General features: G+C 43.5%; 1 long non-coding RNA gene across 2 annotated transcripts in view; it reads left to right on the top strand.

The window, feature by feature from the left end:
- The window catches only part of LOC116218242, a 55,378-nt gene extending 28,177 nt beyond the window's left edge, over positions 1 to 27,201 (top strand). The window contains exons 2-4 of one of the 2 annotated variants that reach the window (XR_004162771.1): positions 13,087 to 13,146; positions 25,742 to 25,838; positions 26,712 to 27,201. This is a non-coding gene — a long non-coding RNA (uncharacterized LOC116218242). Of the gene's footprint in view, positions 1 to 13,086; positions 13,187 to 25,741; positions 25,839 to 26,711 lie in introns of both variants that reach the window. The other variant, XR_004162769.1, reaches the window with a different exon arrangement.
- Positions 27,202 to 27,974: the final 773 nt, after the last annotated feature.

Genomic DNA, 27,974 nt, shown 5'->3' with positions numbered 1-27,974 from the left:
GCCTGGTATGGTGACTATGGGGCGGTAAATTTAACAGACCTTATTTTGGTAGAGTACCTCTGTCCACAAAATCCGGTCCACAGGTGACTACCTAATGGCTCTGAAATCCAGACCTTTTGTTTTGAGCAGGTCTTTCACCCACTGTTCAACCTTTCTTGTGCTCACAGTCAGCAGCAGCTGGTGAAGAGAGCAGAGAAGAGTTCTTCCTTTCCACTTCGATCCCTTAATGTTTCAGTCCAATCATGTGCAACCACATTCATTAGCGGAATGATGAGCACTCTGTAATTATTATCAAAGCCACTACAAAGCTAATTTATCTTTGTTTTGATTCCCTGTAATCAATTCATCAAGAAGTATTAGCTCAGAAATATCACAGTGTGCCATTTCAAAATGAACGAGGACACCACACGAATGATCTGTCTGTTTGTCCATATCGCTGCCTGCCGGTTCGCTGTCCTTTCTGACTGTATGTCTGTCTGTACATACATGATATTTAGCATCCCTCTACTCTGGTACTGCAGTGTCTTATAGTAAGACCATTGTGTCGAACCCATGGCTGTGTGTTTGGTGGGTGGCTTGTGTTGTTAGAAGTATTCATCCTGGCTCTGATAGGGGTCAGAGATTTCGCTTTTTTTTGTCTTCCTTGAAAAACCGAAGCCTCAGTACTAGAAAGGATTGATTGCCTTTGGGGTGTTTTACACAGGAGTAGGTGGGGCCGTGTGTGTGTGTGTGTGTGTGTTTACAGGTGTGTTGTGTTTATTTGTTCCTGAGGTCAGAAGAATCCTTTTTTTACCTCAGGGGCATGAAGCTAATGTCAACGCTATTGTAGTGTCGAGGAACATAATCCCCAACCCCCGCCCATACACACACACACACACACACACACACACACACACACACACACACACACACACACAGACACACACACACACACTTACACACACACACACACCCTGTTCTTCTCTCACTCTCTCTTAGTATTTATTGGCTTGTAATGAGATAAGTATTTGGCATTGGCGGTATCGGCACCAGGATCGAGGCGTAAGTGACTGATCCTCTGGAAGATGAGCGGCCCCTAATCCCCCCTCCAGCCCTGCTGAGATCTGCCCAGATCTGCTTACTCTGCGGCTTATTATCAGCACACGGCTTCCCCCCGCCAGCACACTCCAGTCCGGCACTGAGTGGGACGAGCAGCCACTGAGTGGGAGAGGCAGAGAGATGGAGAGAGATGGAGAGAGATTCAATGGCTAAATATATTTGCCCACGCCTAAGGTTTATCTGCATGGGTTGCACAGAGATTAGGAGTGATTATCCCCCCGTACCTTAGTCAGCCCCTTCTGCGTGGAGTTTGGAGGGTTTGGAAATTAGGAATAGATTTGATCTTGCTTTTGGTTTTTTAAACTAGCATTTTATCACAATTTATCTCTCAGTACTTAAGTTTCCATACTTTATGATTTATATAATTTGTCGAACTAGATTTGTGTCTAATTCAAAGGTGGGTTATAACTACTAAAATGAACTAAAATGTATTTATCTTTAAGCAGTTTCCAAACTTTTTTCCTGGTTCCAAGTGTTTATGTGTGACATGGATTCTTTATGAATATGTGTTACCTATCCTTGCACCCAGAGGTCAAGTGGTGACAGGGGACTGGCTATGTGGTACTGAAGTTAAAGTAAATATATACTGTTGCCAGGATCTTGTTCACAGATCAGTTACCTGCTTCATAGGGATCCCTGTCTCATTTTTCTTCCCTGTCACACACGCACACTCACACACAGACACACAGACCGACACACACACACACTCACACACAGACACACACACACACAAACACACACACACTCACACACAGACACACACACACAAACACGCACACTCACACACAGACACACAGACCGACACACACACACACACACACTCACACACAGACACACACACACACACACAAACACACACACACTCACACACACTTACTGTCGTTTGCTTTAGTCACTGTTTCTCTCTACTAACCCCCTCCCCACATACACACACACTGAGCGCTTTTAAACAGAGATGTCAGTGTTTAATGCAGGCGGTGATTAGTTTACCGTGGACTGATTGGAAATTAATTAAAGTGATGAGGGGGGCCCAGCGGAGGGCCCGGCGTGTTGGCAGGAGCGCTCGCGGTGGCGGGGTGGCGGCGGAGCCTTAGTGCTCCTCTGGGAGACGGCGCTCATCTGAGGCTCCGCGGGGCGTCTGCCCGCCGCGCCAATCAACTCGCTTGCTCACTCTCTGCTCTGCACTCACACACTCTCATCAGATACCGACTACAGGGGTGAAGGGGGAGGGGGGCACGGGGTGGGGGGAGGGGGGGGGGGGGGGTGAGAACACTAACAAGGCCTACCTTCATGTTTATGAGGTGTGTGTGTGTGTGTGTGTTTTAACAAAGGCAAAAAACTGCTGCAAATTAGGACAGAGGGATTTCTGTGTTTGTGTAGGAGACCCCTGTGGACAAAGGTGGTGTGTCACAATGAAAAAGGGAGAATTAGTGTGTGTAAGTGTGTGTATGTGTCTGTGTGTGTGTGTGAGGGAGAGAGAGAGAGAGAGATGTCGTTCCTGTTGTAAGGTAATCTTTTCTTCTCTATTCATCACCTCTTGTGTGTCCCACTGCACACCACACTAGCCTCTTTAGCTTAGCGTCACCCATTATATTCCATGCATCACTGTGCTCTCTCATGGACTGGTCATTCAGTTACTGTGTATTGGATGGAAATGCCTCTGTAACTATGAACTGTGTGTGTGTGTGTGTGTGTGTGTGTGTGTGTGTGTGTGTGTGTGTGTGTGTGTGTGTGTGTGTGTGTGTGTGTGTGTGTGTGTGTGTGTGTGTGTGTGTGTGTGTGTGTTTGTATCCAAGTGTGTGAATGTGTGTCAGTGTGTGTATTTGTGGTCAACAGGAAGGAGGGGGATGACATTACTGCTTTTCCCAAACCTAATTGGTATGCACCTGCTGGCCAACCTAATCATATGCTTCAGTCTATAATGGGGAAGGTACTTGAGAAATGTACTGCCTCGTTGCTTTTTCCACATCACCCTCTCCTTTTCTCCTTTTCTCCTTTTCTCCTTTTCTCCTTTTCTTCCTCCGCCCCTCGGCCCCAGCGTGGCCAGCCTGTGGTATACACAGTGGAATGCTTGATTGACAGGCCCATTCTGAGCTCGCTGGCGGAGGCATGCTGGGAGGTGAGATTGTCAGCATATGGCCGTCTGATGCTGGCTGCCAGGGGCCCCCGGGGCCTTTCAGTGCGGCGATAAACAAACAACTCTAGGGGCCGCAGGCGTAAACACCTACACATATCATACACAAACAACACGCGCGCACTTCTTTGGACAAGAAAAAGTTGTGGCATTTACTCTGAGGATGTATGACCTCAAAAGTGTGTTTTTCTGTGTTTTCATTGGTGTGAATGTCCCTTTCCCTGTTGAAGAAACCGAAAGTAACTACCTGCCAAAAGGCCAATGATAGACAAGAGAGAGACTGAAAGGCAGAGAGAGATAAAGGTGATGGAAGAGGAAGAAACTATGACAAAATGGAAGTAATGTGGGAATATTTCAATATTAGCACTGAAATACTTAAATGCAAGAGAAGAGATTGCAAGAAAAGTGTGATTGCTAACAGCAGCAGAGGATCGCTAACCCTTTCAAATGACAGATCATCCTGCCCTAGCACTGATTATAACAATGACACAATCTGGGACACATGAGCATACAGCACACTGTAGGCTTTATGATGAATAAAACAGTCTTAAATGAGTTAACAGTCTTCATTTGTTGTGTGCAATAAGCTACATAACATGTCCAGATCAAGGCAAAAAATATAATTTGTCCATTTACTAAGTTCAAAGTCTAAAAAAAGAATATAAATCAGTGTCCTAAAAATAAACAACCAGAAGTACCAATGTCTCCACAACTGAGATTGGTAGCCTGTAGTACTAAACCTAATGTTTATTAAGCTCAAAATACTTTCAGATTCATTAAGCCGGCAAATACGCTCATACGTTTTATTAGAACAGTGAGTGAAGTATTGACTCCGGCACCCAAACACTTCACTTCACTTCACCATCTAGGTCTGAAGTAATATTCTCATGGTTTAATATTATCAGCTACATGAAGTCTCTGTAGGCTTGCTTTTCTGAAGTTTGACCACAAGTATGCAGTATATAGAGGTGTAGAGTTTGCTCTGAACAGAGACATCTTCACAAGTGTGCAGTATAAAGTGGTGTAGACTAAGTATGCTCTGAACAGAGACATCTTCACAAGTGTGCAGTATAAAGTGGTGTAGACTGAGTATGCTCTGAACAGAGACATCTTCACAAGTATGCAGTATATAGAGGTGTAGAGTTTGCTCTGAACAGAGACATCTTCACAAGTGTGCAGTATAAAGTGGTGTACAGTATGTTCTGAACAGAGACATCTTCACAAGTGTGCAGTATATAGTGGTGTACAGTATGCTCTGAACAGAGACATCTTCACAAGTGTGCAGTATATAGTGGTGTAGTTTGCTCTGAACAGAGACGTCTTCACTCCATCTGTACACACTACATTTGAGGATATTTTTGAGAATAAGAGAATATTTGCTTGTACATACATCATGCTGCATTAACTATGAATATGTTCATCATCTGTCATTTGTTCTAAAATGTCCAAGATATTTTCCGTTATTACAGACACTAAGATTATTATCCGACAATTTAAATGTCAGGACATTTTAAGGGGTTTATCCTCTTTGTTTTTACAGATTATGATGGCACTCTGACGACTTACTGGCCTTGTATTTCACATCATGTTCCACACCAGAACTGCTGGAGACCAGCGCTATATGGGCTAACAACCACAAGATCATCTGCAAACATAACATGACAGTGGTGAATGGTGGCTGGTCGTGGCTGGTGATTGAAACAGATTATTATTATTATCATTATCATTGGATGCAGATTAATGCTGCATCCAAGCATTACATGATTATAGTCCAACTTAAAATTGTCAACTGCCTGTAGAATATACTGGAATAAACCAGGCTGAATGTGTGGACAGTGGTCTGTTCCTGTCTGGGGTTTTGAGAACATAAACAGTATTCCATCTTCCTGCCTCAGCAGGACACACAAAGCAAAACAAATGTCTCCCAACTATACAAGCTTCAAATTCCATTTAGATATTTACAAATTGTTTACTATTAAACAAGTGACAGAAGTAGGTGTATTACTGCTGGAACCACCAACACCAACACTATTTCCAAATTCAACTGCAATTGGATATACTTCATTAGCAAGTGTAACATAACCAGATACAAGTTGATTTCAATAACAAATGATGCACCAAGAGGGCCTAATGTCTGCCAAAACTCACACCCCTTCTTTCTCTCTAGCTAGATTTTTTACTTCTGGCAAACTGACATCCAGAAATTAGTACCTCCTGTTTACTCTAGTCAAAGGCAATTCAATGTCCACAACAATAACGATAGCATTAACTTGTGGTAGCTAATGCCTGGCGTAAACCTGTTGTCTTACCTTGCTAGCTGACGTTAGACGTTAACTTGTTCATAAGCCATTGCTCCTGTTGTTTTGTCCTGTGCTTTCTAGTTTTTCATTGGGTAAATATAAAAAAGTGAAAAATCCTGTACATTTCAAGTGTTATCTCTTATTTGAAGTCAGATGTAAAATGACCTAGCTATTTAGAAAAACCTAAACAATCATTAACTATGATAATGATCAAACGCTGTGAGGGTAGACAGGAGGTGAATGGGAGAGAGATGGAGAGTGGGAGAGAGGGATGACCTCAGGCCAGGCTGGAGCCTAGATTTCTGTGGGTGCTGGACCTGTGTATGGTGTGGGACACTATGGCTACAAATATACAGGCTGTAATTAATCCCCAAGGGAGCTGGTACCTCCTGTTATCTGCAGACTTACAGCTAGGTTACAGTTAGCTATGAAGTCTGATACAGAGCCGTATTGGATTTTGTGAATTGTGGCTGTCAGAAACCTGAAGCATCCTGAATTCTCCAAAGTGTTTCCCCATTCATTTCAATGGAAATTACAATAACAAGAACACTACAGGGGGTATTGCAACCATTTTGACAAGAGTACTACACAGGATCAGGACAGCTGTGTTGGAGCTGTGATGGTATCTCAAAAGTGCAAGGAGCAGAAGCGGCACCAAAGAAAAGAAATTTGAATAAATAATTAAATCATGCATGCACAGAGAGAAAGAGAGAGAGAGAGAGAGAGAGAGAGAGCCTATATTAAAAGCACTTTGCTTGACTATAATGGGACTAATACAATAATATAATATAAGTATATTGGAGATTGACTGACTGATTATTGACTGATAGCCTCGGACTACAGAAACAACCAAATACACGAGATTAAATAGCACTCAAGCCCTGTAAAAATGACATAAAACAAGATTTAAAAGGTACATAAGATTAAACAAATATGCAAATATTCCAAGTCATTAATATGTTGAATAAAATACAATATGAGTTTGCCGAGAGAAAGAGAAAAACAAAGAAATGAAACAGATGGAACAGAGAGAGAGAGAGAGAGAGAGAGAGAGAGAGAGAGAGAAAGATAGATAGATAGATGGAAAGGTATTGAAAGAGAGGGAGAGACAGAGACAGCTGCAGAGGCTGCACCAGTGACAGTTGAGTCAGTTAACCATTGGCAGTTTTAGAATGTTGAAATCACCATTAATTGAAGATTCCACCATTCATTGCAATGGGACATTTTGAATGGGTTATCTTAAAATGTTTAAAAAGAGTAAAGTGCAGAAAAATGAAAATGACATACAATTTGTGCCATTTACCAGACCTACACAACTTTTGAATTAAGTTTGTACATAAAGTGGTTCAAGCTGAATTAAACCTGAAAGAAGAAGAAGAAAAAAAAGAAGAAGACGAAGAAGCCTAGGAATATCAGTATAGTGCTTGGCTTTGGTGGTTAAGGTAGTGTCTGACAGGTCATGCACCTCCCAGACGCCTCTTGTAGCTATTTGATTTAATGAGGTCTCCGATCCAGACAAGCATGTAAAGACTAATTGACAAATACTTTAAATAATTTCCAAGTAGCACAAGTGCAATAATAATTGGTTCCCCTAATCTGGGCAATAATTAGCAGTGCTAGTGTGCAGCGGCAGTGGAGGGCTTGAATGAGATCTTGCCGGGGTTTCTGAGGTGGTCTGGCCCCTTCAGGTGGTTCCCTGGAGAAAGACGCTGGGGTACAGAGCAATCTTTGTTCCGCGGGTTGCTCTTTGTGGGTGGGCCCCTCTCGGACAGAGGGGGGCATTGGGAGGGGTGAGGGTGGGGGAGAGGTTGTTTTTTTGTCTCCCTGGGGAAATTGAGTGTGTGGTTGGGGAGGTGGTCTGTGAATGCAGCACTGAATGTGGACGCGGCATCATGGGAAGGCTTGTGGCTGTGGCTGTGACGCCTGCTCATCCTAGATCTGTCTCTCTGTCCCTCTCCCTCTCCACCTTCACACTGCTCATTATTCTACAATCCACATTTTCCAGATGTCTCGTAGTTGGTAGTCTACTGTAGACTTCTAGTAAGAGAAGTGTGACACATGTATCGTGTTCTGCATGTGGAACACTGAACACTCTACACTGCACTAACAGAGATGAGAGAATATGGAACACTGAACACTGTACACTGTACACTGAACACTGAACACTGTACACTGAACACTGAACACTGTACACTGAACACTGCACTAACAGAGATGAGAGGATACGAAACACTGAACACTGTACACTGTACACTGCATTAACAGAGATGAGAGAATATGGACCACTGTACACTGCACACTGCACTAACAGATATGAGAGGATATTTAGTGCTGGAATTAACTGCTGACTGCACAGAATGACAGGATAAGTGCAACAGGTCCCTCCTTTCTTCATTTACTTGGGTGAATGAAAGGGACACTTAGAATAATACTGCTTCTCTGAAAAAGAAGAAAGGGTGAATAGCTTTAAAAGGGGAGGTTGTGGAGAACACACTTGATAAGCACTGTAAGATGCTAGCTCAGGTAGAACACTGCCTTCATCATTTCTGATAGTGTGTACACAAATGCACTACTTCAGGTCTTAATGTGCTAAACAGCCCTACGGGTATAATGTGTGTCTGTGTACAGTAGTAGCATTCTGACCCATTTGTATTTGAGCAGCCCGTCCTGCTGTGTGCCGTCACCTAGAGTATCTCAACGGCTGCGTCTGGAGTTATCTGGGTGTCTGAGTCCGTGAGGGAACAGCGGTGGCGTGGCCTGTCTGTAAAATATGCTAACACATATAAAGATACGCCTGGTCCCCTGGCCTCGCGCTGACATTTCCCGCGTCTGGGCAAGGACATGCCCTTTTCACTCTACCCATCTCTTCCAGCTAATCAGCTGTCTTGAAAGGCAGGCCGATAAGGCCCTTTGTTTGTGCTGACAATGTCGTGATGGTGTGGCCTGGGAAGATCACAGGCGAGGCTTCCCCTTTTAAAGGAGGTTAGCCACCAGAGAGAACTCATTACCTCGGTGCATGTGGGTTAATTAGCTCACCAAGACTGCTCTTGTAGAATAGAAAAAAAGGTGGAGAGAAAGAAAGAGTAAGAAAAAAAATCACATCTGTGTTTGGTCTTTCATCAGAGCTTTAGTACACTGAGGTAATTATCAGTGCTAATGGATTTAGTGGTCAAGCCTGGTGCAAGCTGAGAAAATATGGTGGTGCTCAGAATAACCTGTAACTGCGGGGAGACGCTTGTGTGGCTTAAAGCTTTGGGTCTTATGCAGAATGACTGACCACAGGGTTTCTGTGGGGCAGATATTTACTCTGTGCAGATGAAATGGTTTTTCATGAAAGAGGTAGATTCTTTTTCTAGAAATGTATATTAGGACGTGATTTAGCTCCTCGTAGTCCTCCCTTATTGTTGTTACAAAACAACAACTGCACTGAGAACAAAAACATTGAACAATGTGCGTCTGAGTGTGCATACTGTTTTTGTGTAATTATGTGCGTCTGAGTGTGCATACTGTTTTTGTATAGTTATGTGCGTCTCAGTTGGTCACAGAAATTTGCACAAATTATGGTTTTGACAAAAGGCATCTGCTGCGTGTTTGTGTGTGTGTTTGTGTGTGTGTGTGTGTGTGTGTGTTTGTGTTTGTGTGTGTGTGTGTGTGTGTGTGTGTGTGTGTGTGTGTGTGTGTGTGTGTGTGTGTGTGTGTGTGTGAATGCCTGATATATGAAATAAGTGCCATATCACAGATGTCTGCAGGGTGGGTTTATCAGTGTCCTCTTCTCCCCTCCCCCTGATCACAATCTCTGCGCGTCTGAAAGGGTTAGAGAGGCTAAAAGCAGGTCTTCATCTGAGACAGCCAGTCAACAGACCAGCATCTATATCATCAATAACTCCTTCTGTAAGACCATGTATACACATTCACAGCCAAGACTGTGTGAAACAAGCCCCCAAGCACATGGAAAACACACAACATAGTGAGCATGACTGGGTCATGATTAGTTATGGAACCATGTGTAGTCCTCCCAGTCAGAATGAATCAATATGCATATTTTAAGCCTAGGTTTAAAGCAATCAAAGAGACATAAATATACCATCATTAGTTTTATTCATAATTGTTTATTCAGTGAGTGAAATTTTACAAGTTGATAACTGATGATAACTGTTGATAAGTTCCTTTAACCAGTTTTAAATTCATATGGAACTAGAATCTTACCGCTGGAAATCTCCCCCCGAGCTCCCTGTGTTTCCAGAACACAGAAGTTGTACCTCAAACTCCTCTACAGTGAGTGTAAAAGGTTTATATCATTTTCTGTCTTCCCCAATTTAGTCTCTGTGTCTTCTCATTGTCATCCTAACTCCCTCTCCAAGATCCTGTAGGTGGCTGCAACCGTGTGGTGTAGCCCGGAGCAAAAGAACAAGGGGAGAGAAAGGGATGTGGAAATCCTCATGTTTCACACTGTCCCTTCTCGTGCAGAGCCACAAAAGCACAACCCCTGGAGGGACAGCAGTGGCCAGCCATTTCCCAAAGAGGCGGCGTGTTCCTGTGGACCTTATACTTTCTCACACGCCGCCTCAGGACATACTGTATGCTGATGGCACCCAATACTGTAGGAAATAATGTATAATCCCTTCGCTGGCACAGCTTGTTCCTGTCGGCTCTTTTTTGACACAGACTAATGTTTATTGAATATTAGCAATTTTGCAGTCGCGTACAATATTTTCTAATTTTTCCAAGGGGGTCAAGGAGTACACAGTAAACAAATATAATTAATGGCTAATTTATATACATTATGTTTCTATCAATGATTGCATTAGCATATGAATGCAAACGGTATAATTTAACCACACTACGTTTATTGTCTAAATGCGACACCAAAGTCCCATGCTTTAGAAGGATCCCATAGTGCCACCGTTTCTTTATGGAAAGATCATTTTGAAGTCTTGATAGATTGCGTTTCTCTCTTTGTAAAATCACTGCACATCTGGAGTACATTACCATGCAAATACAGATAATGGCCAGACTTATTTTCATTCCAGATCTCCAATGGGAACTGTGTCTCGTGTCTCGTGCACGTATTCTGGTCCAGGGAGATATCACATTAACTCCAGCCGATGGTGCATTCAAAAAACACTGGGGGTGTCACTCTCTCCCTGTTAGTGGGATCGGTGGTAATTGTAGTATGAGATCTTAATAATATTACACGTATCTCCTGCTTTTAAGAAGCCCATCATGAAAGCGTGCGGCATATAATGCATTTTGAAATATATCTGCCTCATCCATGAAATCCCCAGATGTATTGGCACGGCACATAATGACCCCACTTCAATTTGCCTGGTCAGACTTATTTCCTATGTAAATAGTACATTCCAAAAATGACTATAATATCTGATAAAGGTATCAAATTGCCTTCATATGACTTTTTTTTGCCTATTACTTAGTAGCAGGAGCTGGACCAGTAGACGGAAGCCACTTTGGATCATTATGAGCGTTCTGATTGGTCTCTCAGGCCTTTGGGGACTAGGGAGGGGCGGGGGGGGGGGGGGGGGGGGCATGAGACGCGGAGAGGCAGAGAGGCAGAAAGGAAGAGAGAAAACGTGAGGATTGCACTTGAGCGGCTCATAGATGATTCAAATGCACTCCTCCAAGCTCCCCCTTCCTCTTCAGTCTCAAATGCAGCTAATGTCTTTGGGCCTTGCCTCTGGATCCCCGCTCTGAAGATCATGGCTCGCTGTCAATTTCTCAATTTCACCAAATCCCAATCCGCTTAGACCCTCGTGTTAAACAGACCTTTTACAGGACATGGCCCCTAGAAGAAGTGCTCTTTTTAAACCACTGCCATCAGGTTCTTCATCACTGTATCATTTTAGTATTTTTCCTTACCACCGTGTGAAGTGTGTTTTCATTTAGGCAAGGCAGGATGAGGGCGTTATGGTAGCCAGTCCTTCGCTTCATGTCGCTTCAGAATGTCCACATACACTCAGGCACACACTTTGTGAGTATCACTCGTTCTCAGAGAAAGATGTTTTTTTTTCTTCTTTTCTTTTTTTATGCTGTATGGCACGTTACTTATGTGAGGTAGAAGGGATTACAATCATGTCTTGATTTCAATAAAACACAAAATTAGCTTAATGCAAATATGCCATTGAAACATTTTTTTCATTGTGAACAAAAACATATTTTGTGGTATTGTTAGAAAAACAAAATGAATCATCAAAGCAAATTAACACCACTTTTTAATATATTGTAATGTTTAATGACAAATTGAAATTCAGTTCTTCACTGATCATTAATTAATAATTTCTGCTGAATTGAAACACAGCGAGGAGCAGATGTTTCAGGTCTCAAAAGCAAATGCTGAGAAAAATCTGTAGTCATTCTATCTTCTGCAGTGTGCCCCAAAATGAATGAGAGAGACGGCTGATGACACATTATCTTGCATTTATAAACTCTCTGGAAAGTGTCATTTATTACAAAGTGAACAAATAGGTTTCATGACTTTATACTGACTATATGCCCGCGTATGTCTTTAAACTGACTATATCCCTGCGTATGTCTTTATACTGACTATATGCCTGCGTATTTCTTGGATATTTGGTTTCATTATTTGCATCATGTTCTAGCTCTGGTGTACTTCTTTGAACTGTTTAATGTACTTCTTAACAGCCATAACCATGAACTGTTTAATGTACTTCTTAACAGCCATAACCATGAACTGTTTAATGTACTTCTTAACAGCCATAACCATGAACTGTTTAATGTACTTCTTAACAGCCAAAAACATGCATCCTTTTCATTCATTTAGTATTTTACAATTCTTTTTACAGTTGATAGCATACATTTATTTTGTATTATTTTGTGCTAAGACTATTAGGCAATATTCTGATTAAGAGTATTTAGTGGTAAAGAGGTTGGATGGTTTCTTTGAAATGAGCATAATTACAATTTATTCATGGCTTCATATATATCCAGGCCACTGTATAATTAGTCTGTTTTGTGAAGGCTCAGTGTGCCAAACCAAACCCACATGCAGCTTGCATTTCAAATGCTTTTATTTTCCACTTGCTGTCTTACGAACAACAGGAACACAAACAAAACCCCCACACAACATCAGTGAGAGAAAAGACGAGGAGCCGAGAAAAGTGGAATGATTTTTATGTGTCAGGGAAGCTGTGTCACAGTCGACTAAAGAGCTGCTAGGCATTGTGAAAAAGAGAGTGATGTAGTGGGAGAGAAGGAGAGAAGGAGAGAAGGAGCGAGGGAGAAAAGAGAAGCGCGTTTGCGAGTAAAGAGATGTGAAGACAGAGAGAGGGGAGAGTGGGGCTGGAGACTGTGGGTGGTTTGTCACTGACACCAGCCCACTGTCCACGTGCTGCTCTTTACTGTACATACTGGTAATTTGAGTAATTCTATTGCAGGGTTTGTCGATCCTGAAATTACAGCACTACTGTCTTTGTGCGTGTGTGTAATTTAGTTGTTTCCCATTCTGTGATTGAAGTGAAATTGAAGCTGCCAGGCCGGGTCGGCTCGGAGGTAACTGCAGCTGTTTTATTTTTTCTCCAGGGCAATAGGAGTGGGAGCCGGAGTGAGGATTCTCAGACAGAGGCGCTGAATGGGCTGCAGGTCTGTGCGCTTTTAACACCAGCTAAAGAGGAATGTTTGGGTAATTAAGACACCATGCATATTTTGACCCCTGTGAGTTATGTTCCAATTAAATATATATATATAAAAAAATATTTCAATTTTTAATTGTATTTTACACCAACAAAAAACAAATAATAATAAAAAATTCAATAAAAAAAAAATTATAATAACATTTTTGTCACAGTAGTTAAAGTAACTATACAAGATGGTTAATCTCCAAACCCGTTGCAGAATGCATTGCAGTGGCCAGCCTGTGAAGGCCTGCTTGGAGTGTAAAAGGCTTGCAATAAATAGTTCTATTTACCATGGCGACTGGAGCCTTGTGCTCTCGGTTTCTTTGGTAACCAGAGGCACTTTCTATTGGTTTAGCTATTGAACCCCCTGCTAGAGACAAAAGAAAGGCCCAGCGCTTGTAATTCCTTATCAGAAAATCCCATTACGCTATTCCACTTTAGCCCCGACCAACACAAAAGTGAGAGGAAATAATTCCTGTCTGAGGGTTTCCAAAGGGGAGGGAGGGTTTTAGGACCTCACTGCTCTCACACAAAATCATCTCACAAGACCAAACAAAAGCGCATCATAAAAACCCACATCAATTGCACAGCAGAGTTGCCATGTTTGAAAATCGCACTGAGAATCTGTCGCTGAGAGATTCTCTACAGGTCTAATCTTTACAGTTGAATGTGCCACAATATGCCTGCAAATGTGCCTGTTTGTGTCTGAATAGGTGTTCAACACAGGCAAAACAAAACACAGTCCTTATAGTCCCGCTTGCACAGGGATTTTCAGAAATGACAATTTAAGCAATGTAAGCTCATATATGTATTTTGTATGCTGTATTGATACGTGTTCTTAACCAGGCTTTAAAATGATACCATAGCATCTGGATCTTTTTAACATTGGTATGTAGCAGGTTGAAAAGAGTTTCAGAGGAATAATCTCAGTTTTACTGACAATACCACAAATTATCAAAAGGATGTCATTATTCTCCTCACTGTATCTTCAGAAAACTGTAAAAATCTTAGGAACTTGGACATTTTATTTTAATCGTTTTGATTTGATAGGCATAATGAAATGGCTGCACTGAGTCCCCCAATGTTCATTTGTTCTACTGACACATTGCAGTGCGGTCACATCTCTCTATTCCTCCCAGGACCACTAGGGGGCTCTCTGTGTGGATCTGGCCTCTGTGCTGATGTGTTTGTTATGTGGTGTGTATTTCATGTGGTTTGATCCATGTCTGCTGCTATTGTCCCTATGGCAGTTTCTGAGCAAATGGACAGGTCCTGCCTTAGGCTTTGGCACTATGCTCTATGTGTCCAGATGTGTACGTGTTTGTGTGTGAGAGAGGGCTAGAACACACAGGCCTTGTGGTATGCTGCTATGGGCTTTTAATGAGGTTTTGCAGAGGACACCTTTTGCCATTCTCCTCACAGAGGTTGTATGCAGGTGTTTGTGTGCGTGTGTGTGTGTGTGTGTGTGCGTGTGTGTGTGTGTGTGTGTGTGTGTGTGTGTGTTTGTGTGTATGTGTGTGTGTCTGCAGGTTCCACAAATTAATGGTATTCCTATGCACATGGTTAACTACTGATTCCTGATCTCTCTCTCTCTCTCTCTGCTGGCTATCTAATTATCCCCCTTGCTTAATTGGCTGATTAAAACCTTGTCACCACACAGTAAGGGATTCCTGATGAGTGCAGTTTTGGAGAAGCTTCTTCGTGAATCAGCCAGGTGGAAACTGCTTCACACAGCTTTCACGCCAGCTTGCACCTGCTTCGCACGCCTGGCTGTGGGTTTAGTAGGTCAGCAGAATTAAATGCACACATATATGCTTGAGTGTACTGGACATCACACACACACACACACACACACACACACACACACACACACACACACACACACACACACACACACACACACACACACACACACACACACACACACACAAGAATGGACACATACGAGCCTAAATAAACACAGCATAAACACACACACACACACACACAGGCATGGACACATACGAACCAAAACAAACAGTCATGCACACGCACACAGCTACACAAACAAAACACACTTACATTTCAAGGCTGCTGTCATTCAAACATTGGGAATAAAACTGTCAGTGAGAGTGAGAAAATGCTACTTATTTTGAGTTATGCGGCTGTATTGTATTTACTCTCATTTGAATATAAGAACTGAGTGTTGTTGCTGTGATATTGCATTTCACTTGACCACTCAGCATGCTTTTAGAATAAAATGTGTCAAATGGCCAACCCAACACACACCATGGAGCCATACTTGAGGGCTGTCAAAAGGCTGAGCACGTGGTGATTTTAGTTTAGATGCTTGTTTGCTGTTTATTTTGTATCCATCAAAAAGAACTCAAACAAACAGTGTTGCTCTTAATGAGGAGGCCTGGCAGCTAATGTTCCTGCAGCCACTCCTCAGGCTTGGCCTCACACTTTTGAAATCATGTTTCTGAGCATTTTTTTCTTTCCCCTTTCAAAGTATTTTTTCCTAAGTGCTGGTCCATGGAATTTGAATATGCCCCGTCAAGCACACACACACACCCACCCACCCACCCACCCACACCCACACACACACACACACACACACACACACACACACACACACACACACACACACACACACACACACACACACAGACGCACACACACACACACACACACACACACACACAGACGCACACACACAGACGCACACACACAGACGCACACACACACACACACACACACACACACACACACACAGACGCACACACACACACACACACACACACACACACACACACACACACACACACACACACACACACACATACAGACGCACACACACAGACGCACACACACAGACACACACACACACACGCACACTCACAAACACACATGACCCCCCTACTCTTCTCCTCCTTTTCACTGTCATAAGCACCCTGAGACTTTGCCACTGGCGAAGCATTTGTGCTTCTGCAAATCAGGTTGTGGCGCTAAATTGAGATGTATGGCGTTGGCCGTTGCAGTGAGTGATTGGAGGAGAATGAGGGGGGCACGCCGGAGCTGTAAATCAGGCCTGTCAGTCCGGCGGAGCCTCTAATCTCCACTCACATCCACTGCAGGTATTGATCCAGAGCCTTCCATAATTCCCCTTCACATAACACAAGCAATTTCATGTAATACCTATAATAAGACAGCATTCAAGCTCAAGTAGCCATCAGGGCCTCGGAATCTAATACAGAGGTGAAGCCTCAGACTGAGTACATCAGAGCATTGAAAACAGCCCATGACCCCCCTTTCGCTTTTCTCTCCCTTTCTCTTTCTCTCTCTGTCAATCTCTTTTTCAGGCTCTCTTTGGCCATTTTCAGTGCCTATCTGCAGTAACACAAGTGGACCAAATACTTGGTATAAACAAAAACAAATTGTGACTCAAATATCAAAGAAAATAGATTATTCATAGTGCTCTGCATTCTCACATTTATCCTCAGAGTTCTCTTTTACTTTATCAGTCAGGTTTGTTAAACAAAAGGCCATAAATATAACTGAAATGGCTACACGTGTGTTTCAGTGGCAGGGACTGGATGTTTGGTCAGGCTGGAGGGGAAGCTGAAGAGAGCACTCAGAGGACCTCAGACTGGGCCGAAGGTTTACCTTCCAACAGGACAATGACCCTAAGCACACTGCCCAGACCATGCCGGAGTGGCTCAGGGACAACTCTGTGAACATCCTTGCCCTGACTTGAACCCACTCAAACATCTCTGGAGAGACCTGAAGATGGCTGTCCACCGACAGTCCCCAACTGACGGAGCTTCAGAGGTTCTGCAGAGAAAAATGGCAGAATCCCCAAATCCAGGTGTGCAAAGCTTGTTGCGTCACACCCAAGAATACTCCAGGCTGTAATCACCGCCAAAGGTGCTTAAACTAATTATAGAAGGGTCCGTTTTTGCAGACATTTCTAAAATCCTGTTTTCACTTGATCATTATTGGGTATTGAGTGTAGACAGATTGTAAAAAAACTGAATTTAAACGATTTTAGCACAAGTTTGCAACATAACAAAATATAAAAAAGTGAAGGGGTCTGAAGACCTTCTGAATGCGCTGCATGTCTGACCCCTAGGCAAAGGCAGGTGATGGACAGAAGTGCATTCAGGCATTCTGGGCACTCTGAAAGCCTGCTCTGGGCCCCATTCATTAACTCCTTCACTCAACCAGAATTCTGTAGGTCCTAATGGCATCCCCGCCTTCCGTCCCACTAGTCATGCTGCTATTTGTGGACATAACCAAGATCTAGACACAGACCTCCAGCATTTTCCTTTTCTGCAAACACTCACTTGTGGAGTGTGTGGAGCACACATGTAAACGTTTGTGTTGTGTGTGTGTGTGTGTGTGTGTGTGTGTGTGTGTGTGAGTGTGTGTCTGTGTGTGAGTGTGTGTGTGTGTGTGTGTGTGTGTGTGTGTATCCCTGCCCACTAGCACCTGTGTGTTGTCTCCATGTCCCTGAGGGCTCCGGGGCATCAGTGCATTGTCTTATCAAGGCCACAGCAGCCCCCTCACTAATAGATGGTCCAGACTGCTGGCCTCTATACATCATTGTCTTGTTCTGGAGACGGGTCAGTCACTCACAGATTATCAGTCAGCCAGCAGAAGGTGGGCAATCACGCTGACAGCAAAGCATTGTGGGACCATGGCTGGGGTTAAGCAAGGCTGACAGGCGGGATAATGATGATTTGGCTACAAGAAGAAGATGGGATGATATTTGATGGGAGGAATGGGCCCTAGACATGTCCACAGCATTTATTTATTTATCTATTTATTCATTTATTTATTTATTATCACACTATTTATATATTTTATCAATCAGGGTACCGGTACATATATGTTTCTCTCCACAGTGACTGCATTGCTGTTACATGTTGTGACATTTTGGACATTTTATTTTGGTGTGCGTGTGTGTGTGTGTCCTGTGTCGCACGTGTGTGTTGCTGTGTGTCGTTGTGCAGCAATAAACTGACTGAAGTCAGCCTTGTTTGTTTGTTGTTTTGTTAGTCATTAGAGGCTGGGACACTGAAATGCCAAGTCCCTTGTCGAAGCTTGATGTAGAGGGAACCTGACTGGGACAGGAGGTTTGGCGCTTTGCTCCTAAACATGGATTGTCTTTAAGCGGCCATGGTGGCTGACACCTGTCCTGGACATCTCCTCTGTGATGTTATCGCTTCACAGGCAGCCAGGCAGGCAGTCAATCTCTTGTCACATCAGAAAGTTTGGACATGTCTCTTTCAAGCTCTGTGGGATGACTCCGTTTCTCTCACCTTCAATCTACTGTATGTGAGGAATGAGGAGTGTGTGAAAGGAATGTGTTTGTATGTGTGAGTGTGTGTGTGGATGTGTGAGTGTGAGTGTGTGTGTATGTGTGAGTGTGTGTGTATGTGTGTGTGTGTGTGTGAGTGTGTGTGAATGTGTGTGTGTGCCAGTCGTGTCTTATGTGTGTGAATGTGTGTGTATGTGTGAGTGTGTGTGCCAGTCGTGTCTTACATGTGTGAATGTGTGTGTATGTGTGAGTGTGTGTGCCAGTCGTGTCTTATGTGTGAATGTGTGTGTATGTGTGTGTGTGTGAGTGTGTGTGCCAGTCGTGTCTTATGTGTGATTGTGTGTGTGTGTGTGAGTGTGTGTGCCAGTCGTGTCCTATGTGTGATTGTGTGTGTGTGTGTGAGTGTGTGTGCCAGTCGTGTCCTATGTGTGTGTGTGTGTGTGTGTGTGAGTGTGTGTGCCAGTCGTGTCTTATGTGTGTGTATGTGTGTGTGTGTGAGTGTGTGTGTCTTATGTGTGAGCACCCACTGAATGCATGTCTTCCCTCAGATGTCTCAGGCGTCGGCCTTGGCATGTGATTAGAGCTGAGGACTCAAGGCAAATTAGTCCTCTCCAAACAGGATTCCTCTGGCCCTGTGGTCCGCACCACTTCCCCCTCAGACACCACCTTTCCCCTGCCCTCCCCTCCCTTCCCCTCCCCTCCCCTCCTCTCCTCTCCTCTGCCCTCTGTCAATAAAGCCTGCTTCTCTTCAGACCGCAAGCGCACAGGCATAGTCAAGTATACTTCAAAAAATGAGTTACGCTCATTACAATGCAGCAGCTAGTTCAAAAGGTCGAGGCTCACATTTAAGAAATGCTTCAACCAATTTGACGGAAGGTTCCCAGTGGGTTATTTCCTTTCACGCTAACGGTGTGAATCATTTGTGGAAGCATTTGACATATTTTAAAAAGAGGCACGTACAAAAAAGATTGTATGCAGAGGTCTTGTCATCATAACAACATAGACCTCAGTGCTACTACTGTGTCCCCCTCTTCTCAGTCTCCTCTCTCCCTCTAGGACAGCCATGATTGCATGCACACAGGTTAGGTGAGGGTGGGGCACATATCCCCCCCCCCCGCCCCCCCCGCCCCTTTACAGTCCCCTGACCCCCCACAGCCCGCTTCTGACAATCAGCTGCTGAAAATGAGAGCGTGTGCGATTCAATGCAAACTAATGTGTTCCTTACAATTACCGGATTAATCATTTTTATTCTATTAGTGTCCCCTCGCCGCCAGCGGTGCGGCGGGCTGAAGCTCCCGTGTCCCTCGCCGCTTCCAAAGGCCCCGATCAGGCTGCGAGAGAGGGGTCAGCAAACTTAATTATACCATAACTGCGCCGACACGGCCAGATGGCTGGGTGAGAGGAAAAATAACATGCATCGAGACAGGAAATTGTAGCTTTAATGATACTGCCGAGTCCTCCATTTCTTCACACAATGGAGGCGAGACTGAGACCCTCAATCAGAGGGGGCCAAGGTTCCGTAATAACATACAAAATATATAACATTTCATTTTCCATCGTGTGTTACGAGTCAAACCCTAAGATCTGAAGACAGTCTCTTTCTGACGTGCTGTTTCTGATCAAGAGCAACACGAGTGTACACGTACACACATATTTACAACGGTTACTTTTACACTGTCAGTGACTTCATCGCTTGTGTATCTATGACTTGACATTTTTTAACAATTCAATTTAACACTTAACAATTAAAAGGCACATCATGAATGTATTGAGTTAGATACTCTCCTCAGTATTGGTTGAGTACTCTGCTGTGTTGATGAGTATTGCTATGGAAGACTGGCCTAGGGCTGATTGCTGTGCTGTTAGACTGCCACAGGGGCCGCTGGTCTGGTCTGGTCTGGTCTGGTCTGGTCTGGTCTGTTCTGTCAGGCTGTTATGGTGTGGTCATGTGGTCTGTTCTGTCAGGCTGTTATGGTGTGGTCATGTGGTCTGTTCTGTCAGGCTGTTATGGTGTGCTCATGTGGCCTGGTCTGGTCTGGTCTGGTCTGGTCTGGTCTGGTCTGGTCTGGTCTGTTCTGTCAGGCTGTTATGGTGTGGTCATGTGGTCTGGTCTGTCAGGCTGTTATGGTGTGGTCATGTGGCCTGTTCCTCTCTGGAAGCCTCCTGCTGTTTCTGTGGTGTCAAAAGAGAAGTGGCGATGACCTAAAATGAGAGTGTAGAGGGGACAAGCAGGAACCGGGACACTCCTTGAAGAGTGAGCTCAAAAAAGCCAAAGTGAGAAGACGAGGGGCAATGTGACATTTGAATGCGGTCCTGTAGCCACCAGAGCCCCATGCCAAAACACACACACACACACACACACACATACGCAGCATCAACTGATTTTGTATTCATGGTGTGCAGATTAATCAAGAAGGAGCATGTGTCCCCCTCAATCCCCCTGTCGCCTAACCACCTCCCCTCCCTCAGAATGGACTGTCATTCTCGCTGCCAATCTGCATATCCGCATATTACCACTCGGGCCAGCCTTTAATTTCCTACAGGAGCAGATAATGATCACCTTGTTCAGACAGAGGGGAGCCTTTGTGAGTGCAGAGCTGATATTTCATATGGTGGGCGAGCGAGCGAGAGAGCCAGGCGAGAGCTGTCTGATTAACAGCGGCGCTGGGCAGATTCCACCGGCCTGGCTTTTCATTAGAGCCCGGACGGAGGGCCACGGACAAGATTAGCAGATTTATCGATTCGGTTATAGTCGTGGCTTTTTATTCGTCTGCGTTTTGTTTATCTATCCATTTTCCCATTAGTTAAGGGGGGAAGAAAACCAGCTGTAAAATGTAACAGCCCTTGAATACAGACAGAGGATGAGTTGCATAGTCTGCTGACCTGACCATGAGAAGGAAAAGATTGAGCTGAAATACGCTGAAGTCAGTGCTCATTTAATAGCTTGCTTTTTGTTGTTAATTGGTGGATTACTGCTTCCTTTCCTGACCTGTGGTGCTTTTATGCAGTTGCCAAGAAGTGTTGTGCATGACTGTCTTTGTGTAGCTGTGCTTGTAACTCCACTCTGAGAGCCCAAAATGCAGCAGGCCTCATCGATTGGCTACTCGGAGAAATATGTTTTGTTGTGTGACATGTCAATCAAGAGCTTCTTCTCCAGAGCCTTGAATTAGTTTTAGAAAGCCGTCACAACACGGGGAGGCAATTAATTTCTCCAATTTATGGCAAAGAGATGGCGGTCCTGGTGGGGACGAGGGTAGTCCATCTGAGAGCCGTGTCTGCACCCTGCCACCCCACTCCCGCCTGAGTCTGAAGAACACCAGATGAGTGCTTTGTGTCTTAACTCACTGGAGCATTGCATTGTTGTCTCCAGAGCCGGGCCTTTATACCAAAGGAGAAAAATGAAATTGATTTTTCGGCGGGTGAGGGGGTCCTTCTGGACTCGTGTAAGCTTCTCTGTATGTTCAAAAAGCACTCTGCTAATTAAAGTGCCCTGGAAAAGGAGAAAGTTGTTTGTCTGCATATGGACTGGGAAGGAACGATGAAGCAATGCTCACCCCCTCTCTCTCTCTCTTCCTCACTCTCTCGATGGCAAATAGCACCAGCTGCAGAACTTTTTAATGCAATTGCGGAGGCTTTGGGAATATTGTATGGGCTGCAGCCAGAAACACGTCACTCCTCGGTTGGGTGTAGAATGAGCATTTCCAAATGAACCTGGATGGAGAGCATCTAACTCAGCATCCACCTGTTTGTGTGTGGACATGCAGAATATGAGTCAAAAGGACAGTCGCTACAAAAAGATGACTTGGTGTCGTATTGCTCTCCCACTGGCACTCATTAGAGCATTTCAGAGGTGAGAGGCCTCTGGCATGGGGATGAAGAATGCATTAATCATGCGAGAGAGCCATTCCGTGTGTGTCTGCCCATCGCCCAGACTCCTGTGTCAAACCCCACACAAAATGAAATTAGTTGATGCTTTGGACTAACGGTCTTAAGTTGATTTTATGCACACAGCAGGTTAGGAGATCACAGTGGATTTCATTAGTGATGTCCGAACGTGGCCCCCGGTGCTCACAGACTGCGTGTCACAACATTACGTCTTTGTGAGGCAAGTTCTTTGATGGGGAGAAGCAGCCTTTTATGTTGAACAATATGGACTTGAGAGTGTGGCAGATGCCGTGTCTTTTCACTGGCCAACTAGCGCATCCTGTGTGTCCAATTATGGATTCTATTTATTGATGAAGTCATTGGAAAGCCCCTGGGATTAAAGGAAATAGCATTAAGTGTATGACACAGTTGAGTGACACACTGGAGGACCTGGAGAGTTAAAGCAATGCACACGAGGGCACAAAGGAAGACCATTACCCACTGCATTCATAACCTGCAGAGTAAGCACCTTGGCACATCCCATCTGCATACAGTCCAGCGTTCAACATTCACTCCCAAGCTAATTATAAAAATGGAATAGTTTAAATAAAATTGTACCTTTAGTGGCATGTGTCTGAAATTCTGCTGTCCCATCTGCTGACATTATGCCTAATTTTAAATCTTGTATGTTGGAATCAATGTCCCATAATGTATTTCTCATGTAAGTACATACTACTACATATTACTAACGAGAACCATGAATTTAGTCCCTAGCATATCTTGAAATAGCACCTGCTGACAACAGCAGTTAGCCTACTCACAGAGGAGACACATTGTACTTATCATCTATTTACATGTAACTTAGGGACAGTTAGTAAAAAGTGATGCTGTTTTGTGCTTCATTGACTGTGCCTTGGTATGATATGGAATAGCAGCACAGGGAGACGTCATTGGTCAGTAATTTGAGTTGAAAACAGAGTAATAGAACTCTTTTGGAGTGCTAAAATGAGATTCTTTTTGGCCAGCAGCTGCGGTGATTTGTCTCCATGAAGCGGTGCAGTTGACAGAGAGCTGCCATAACCTAATTTAGCCATCACAACCCCATCTGACAGACTTCATCTCTCCACTGTCAGCTTGAGTGCTACGCTCACATCAGTTCTCTCCCTCTTCACACCTTATTGGCCTTTTAAAACAGTCATGTGCTTCTGTGCTGGAGCTAAGATAACCATGACGGAGCATCAGATGATGACAGGCATAATAGCCGATACTGGGGTTTCATCACAAATGATCCATTGGCAGAATCCATGTAGGTTATTACGAAAAAATGCGAGTAAATTCCAATTCCAATGTGATTTCAGCCTGCAATGGCAAGTGATTTATTTCCCTCATCCTATGCCAAAGCCATACAAGAATGCTCACACTTGTTCCTCCAAATCATCTTCACTTATCATACATCCCTAATCATACTATGACACGCTAAGATAACTATGACAGACCATCAAATGGCAGATGTCCTTATCAGGCACAATAGCTGATGCTGATATTCCATCACAAATGATGTAGCATATACATGGCAGAATGCATGCACATTATTATTACAATAACACATAAGATTAAACACTTCGATGTGATTTAAGTTGCAATAACAAGGGGTATTTTCTCTCAAACTCTTTCACTACATTAGCCAATAACAAAAATGCTCTAATTTGTTCTGCTGAATTATCTTAAGTTGCTAATGATACCTTTTGTATGAACCTTACACAAATATTCTTCAAAATAACTGAGAATGGTGAATGTGTTTCAGTGTCTATTCTGAAAGACCCCTCCACAGACCATGAGTCATTACAGACCTCATGAGCTGTCATAATCATGTACATACCGGTATACACATTGAGTCATCACAGACCTCATGAGCTGTCATAATCATGTACATATACACATTGAGTCATCACAGACCTCATGAGCTGTCATAATCATGTACATATACACATTGAGTCATTAGAGACCTCATGAGCTGTCATAATCATGTACATATACACATTGTTGACTAGTCAAAAAGCTGAGGTCCATATGAAGCCTTCATTCAAGGATTCCAGAGTAAAGGCAGCAAATTATTTTTTTCCATGATGCATATTCTCGTTTCAGATTTATAGCTTCTCTTTCTTGAATAAGACTGTTAAATTTGCAAGACAGTAAAAGGCCGTGCCTTTCATGTCAAACATGCATCATGGAGGTAATTAAACATGGCTACAGCTGTTTGAAGGAGAAATACACTGATTATAAGGGCTAATGCATTTTGTCAACTGAGAACAACGTCCAAGTGTACTTCTAAGAAAAAATACAATTGAAAATCCAGAATCTAATAACCACCATTCTATGAAATTTATTTTCATAGTATTTTATTTGATGTGTTTTTTTATAAACAACGTAATATTATTTTGCACCAAATCATAGTAGTTTATCTTATTTGGTGGAAAAACCTCGCATTTGTGGACATGTCAAATAGACCTCGTTAATTCTCAGACGATTTGCTCACATCCAGTTCTTTCCCGCGATGCTGCTTTATTAGCCACAAATGACATCCCTGCTGTGGTTGTTTCTCCAGTGCTAATTGTCAGGTCTTAATTAGCCTGGCAGAGCAAGGTGAGGGGCCTCTCAAGGAAGCCTCCATTCACTATCACAATGGCCATCACGCATGGCAGGCAAGACACATGCAAATCCTCTGTGCGCCATTATACACAAACCTTGGAAAAAAATGAGAGTGTGTGTGAGTGAGAGAGATACAGAGAGAAAGAGAGAGGAGGAGAGTGGTAGAGGGGGGAGGAGAGGCTGTTCGTATGTGAAGGCGTAGGAAGGGGTTGTAAATAAGAAACTCTTCTTTGAGCAATTTGATTGTGTTGTGTTCCCATTCCAAATCAAGTGCGCTAGGCTTCTTTTCAGAAGGCCTTATATGTGTGCTGAGCACAGGGGCCTACGAGAGCTGAAGTGGTTGGGCTGCCGGCTCCATCCACTCTTCCTCTCTGCAAGTCATTGGCTGAGTCTTAGAATCACTAAACGTTCAGTGTCATATATTGTGAGGAATGTTCAGTTCCTTAGTCCACTGTGTGTTTCCAGTTAGGAGGCTAGATGTTTCCTTTTTTTCATAGTCAAACAACACTTTATTTGTTGAACATCTTTGCGTAGTTAAAGGCAAGCCAAGTTTCACTCAATATACACATACCATCGTTACAATGTCAGCTGATTTGACATGTATTACCTTTATTAAAAGAATGCATGAAAAAAAGCTTTAAAGTAGTTTGGTTATTGAGTTAAGAGTTCATTAATTTGTCAAGTATGCTCTATTTTAAATTCACTTTCCTTATTTACATGTCTAATACTCTTTATTATATTGCAGCTATATTGTTATGCAGCTATGAAGAATGTATCAAGCCAGTAGTTCACAGAGCAGAAGCAGAGGCTATCATCAGGCCAGTGATGTGATCTTCCTTCAGGTGAGCTCTTAAGGTAAACTACATGAGGTGCAGAGTGCTGTCTGAAGGCTGTTGCCTTACCAACAGTAAGAGTCATTTTGACAATTGTCAAAATTAAATGTTTTTAATTATAATTCATCCAACCAGCCATCATCCATACATCCATCCTTCATCAATTCATGCTCCAGTATTCATTAATTTCATTAATTTATTCCATTTGAATTTTTTTACCTGACATGCCATCAAAGTTGTTATTCTTTATGCCGTGGCTGAGTTGACATGATTTGATGTACAAGTTGTTTTCCTTTCCTGTCTGCAGAGAAATGGGAATGGCAGCTAGAAGCTACACCCAATCTGTGCTGTAGCCATCCATCTCTGTCTGTTTTTCTCATATGCACACATACACACACACACACACACACATACACACACACACACGCACAGACACACACACACACACACACACACACACCTACACACACACACACACACCTACACACACACGCACACACACACACACACACACACACACACACACACACACACACACACACACACACACACACACAAAACCCTGCTACAGTCCTGAGCCAATGATTGTGTAGCGACAATAATTCCATTCCATACCGCAGAGCTGAGATAACCACCCTTCAAAGCGGCCCCCATGAGAAAGTGTGTTGAATCATTCTTTTAGCGGTGTCTGTGGTTGAATAAAGCAGCTCTTGGCCTTGGCACGTCTGTCTTTATTGACCCTCACAATGGAAGTGACATGGAGGTAACCCTGCCGGGGCGAGGTGAATGCTCCTCCACACTGAGGTATGTTACTGCGGTGCTGATGGAGGGAAACACGAGAGTGTGAGGTGAACATTGATCCAGCACTTTTGTTTTCCTCAGGCGTATGGTTTGGGACAAAAAAACTGCCGTTTCATCGCAGAGGCAGTTTGCAATGTTTGAAGGTCTTCTACCAATGCGTCCAACTTGTCTTCATCCTCCAAGAGGATTTTTTATGAGAAGAGATCACAAGCTGATGAGAATTTGACATTACAGTAAAAAAACAAAAAAAAAGCACTGACCTCAGTGCTGACTCACAATGTAGGTTTGTATTTCATACATCCTCTCTTTCTCTCTCTCTCTCTCTCTCTCTCTCTCTCCCTCACTCTCTCTCTCTCACACACACATACACACGCACACACACACACACACACACACACACTGAGGTGGCGGGGGCCCAAGGACACGTGTTGTTCTCCTGCCTTGCAACAATTCACTTCCCAGCTGTGAGACTCCAGTGGACGCGGTGTGAGGATATTCACCTCCTCCATCCTGAAGAGAGTGCAGCCATGGCACTGAATGCTTCATGAATGCAGACGAGGGAGAACAGGAGAACAGGAGAACTGGAGGGCAAGGCCTTGGGAAGTTTCTTTCCCCATCTTTAATTGCACGCTAAACCCTTCAACTTCTTGTCATTCTCTTGGGTATTGAACCTGCCTGCAGTGCAGCTCCTCTGTGGTGGGTGAGGGTGGGGTGGGGGGTTGGTCTTTTTTATGCCGCCATTCAGAGACAAAATCATTTTAATAGATGGAACCAAGTATGGTGAATTGGTCAATCATGTTATGAGGATAACTAAGCTGATTTACTGAGGTGGTTGTTTTGTATGGCAAGCCAGAGATGAGAGAATATTATGAAATTATTGAATCATTTGATTTGGAAATCAATATTAGGTGTTACTGAGAAAACCTTTTTACACAAAACAATGATAACTACTGTGTATGACTCTCAGAACACAATTCGTAAATAATGAAAAACAAATTGCACATATTAACAAGTTAATGTTGCACACAAGTTCAATTGAATCAGGCCAAATTAAATTTCTAAGGTGTCTAGATTTAGAAACCTTAAGATTAGCCATATTTGAAGTGGTCTTTCATGCAATTATACTCTGAGCCTCATACTAAGCCTTTTACATGGATTACAATTTCTGCCACAGTGTTTCTGTCCAGTAACAAATACAAAACATCAGGGGCACAAAAAGACGGACATTCTAACAACCACTACCTCCACTCCAAGGGCCTCGCGATGCTCTTTGTGTGCCCATGAAAGCAGGCCTCCATCGATGCCGCATCAATATGTAAATGTGGACCAGTGTTTGTGTGAGAG

The sequence above is a fragment of the Clupea harengus genome, chromosome 21 (genome assembly GCF_900700415.2).
Source record: "Clupea harengus chromosome 21, Ch_v2.0.2, whole genome shotgun sequence".
Classification (NCBI taxonomy): Eukaryota; Metazoa; Chordata; class Actinopteri; order Clupeiformes; family Clupeidae; genus Clupea; species Clupea harengus.
The sequence above is the reverse complement of the archived record's forward strand: the minus strand, read 5'-3'. Positions and strand labels throughout refer to the sequence as shown.